Source organism: Bison bison, unplaced genomic scaffold (genome assembly GCF_000754665.1).
Source record: "Bison bison bison isolate TAMUID 2011002044 unplaced genomic scaffold, Bison_UMD1.0 scf7180017864371, whole genome shotgun sequence".
NCBI lineage: Eukaryota > Metazoa > Chordata > Mammalia > Artiodactyla > Bovidae > Bison > Bison bison.
The window spans coordinates 6,695,498-6,696,954 of record NW_011494943.1 but is presented as its reverse complement, the minus strand read 5'-3'; the positions used below and the strand labels follow the sequence as shown (position 1 = coordinate 6,696,954).

The window sequence follows — 1,457 nt, the reverse complement described above, 5'->3', positions numbered from 1 at the left end:
TGTGTGGGCATGTGTTTGTCCCTTTACTGTCTGGCCAGTCTCTGCTCCTCTCCTCTGGGGATGGGATAGGGTGGGGCTGGGGAGGGGACCCCTCTGTCCTGACATTCCTCAAACTATCAGAGAATAGGGGTTGAGACCTAAAGTTGGAATTTTTTCCAACTGGCTGAATAGATGCTTAATGGGTGGAGCAGGGACTAAGGTTTGACTTCTTTTGGGGGCCTTGACCTTGACCATGGAGCCCAAAGGCTTTCCTGCTGTGACCATGGGGCATGGGATTAGATGGGCAGTTGAGCAAAAGGTGCGTGAAGGCTGGGGTCCTGGCTTCTACGTGGGTGACTGGGGGACTTTGGGAAGATTCCTTAACCTTTCTGTGGCAGTTCCCACAGGGTTAGAAGGAAGGATGGATGACTTCTTGGACAGATGGTGGGCTGGGGGCTGGGGAGCTCTCTGGAGCCTGCATGGCTCCCTGCTTCCTGGGTACCAGTACCCGATGGGGCAGGAGGGAGAGAGGGAGGGAAGGCAAGCAGCTGTGTACTTTAGAGATCACAGCTGCCTTGAGCAAGCGATGCCAGCCACCCACCCAGCCAGGCAAGTCCACCAAACACAAACAGTTGCCCAGCCTCGCCACCTCCTAGGCAAACACCCAGCTGGCTTGTCAAGCAAGGAGGTCAGGCAGTGCCCCATGGCCCAGGACTGGTTCTCAGTGGCTCCCCCTCCCCTGAACACACTGGGGGCCCATTTCCTGCCTGCAGCCCACACCGGGACGCCTATCTCAACAACGGCTCTGGGCGGGTGACTTGCAGACTAGCTTCCCCTAAAAGAAGGTGGTGGGGGCCGTGGAGGGAGGAAAGCAAGGCACCGAGAAAGGCAGGTCTCCTTCAAGGTCATGCCGCAGGAGACTGGGCCAGCCTCCTCCTCATCTCTCCCCGACCCGGAGGAAGAGTGGAGGCTCTGGGCTCCCTCTTTCAGAGATCCCAGTTCCTGTCTGCTCCCAGGGTGCAGAGGAAGGGCAGACTGCTCAGTGTCCACCAGCAACCTCACCTCCTTCAATCAGGGCCACCCGCATCGGGAACCAGGCCCAGAGAGCTGACTTAAACTCTCCCAGGTGGGGTACTAGTGCCTAACCGCTCCCATCATTCTCAGGGTCTAAAAAATTCCCAGGTGAGTCTACTGTTCTGGCTAGCAACATCCTCCCAGAAGAAGGTGTGGGCAGCTGGCTGCAGGGGTGGGAGAGGAAGGGGTCGCACCTGGGGGCAGCTGGGATCCTAGTCCACCCTGGGAGAAGGGCATTAAAGAGCAAATTCCCCCGCCTCAGGGGGCATCCCTTCTGAGTGCCTTTCCCAGCGCTTGGGAAGCCTGTGCCCTGGGAGAGTTGTGGGCTCAGGGGCTAGCGAGAAGCCCGGGATTCCCCGGGGCTCGCACTGGCCGAAGTGAGGCAGAGGGAAATGGGGCTGGGG

At 59.0% G+C, this 1,457-nt stretch overlaps 2 protein-coding genes across 7 annotated transcripts in view; one reads left to right on the top strand and one right to left on the bottom strand.

The window, feature by feature from the left end:
* Positions 1-1,457, bottom strand: part of RAB37 (RAB37, member RAS oncogene family) — a 68,523-nt gene that overhangs the window by 6,355 nt on the left and 60,711 nt on the right. The window lies entirely within an intron of this gene.
* The window catches only part of LOC105000323 (CMRF35-like molecule 1), a 134,608-nt gene continuing 133,157 nt past the window's right edge, over positions 7-1,457 (top strand). For 3 of the 6 annotated variants that reach the window (XR_826720.1, XM_010856127.1, XM_010856126.1), the window contains exon 1: positions 7-867. The gene's annotated coding sequence lies outside the window, so the exon portion shown is untranslated. The remainder of the gene's footprint in view (positions 868-1,457) is intronic. The other 3 variants (XM_010856124.1, XM_010856122.1, XM_010856125.1) reach the window with 2 other exon arrangements.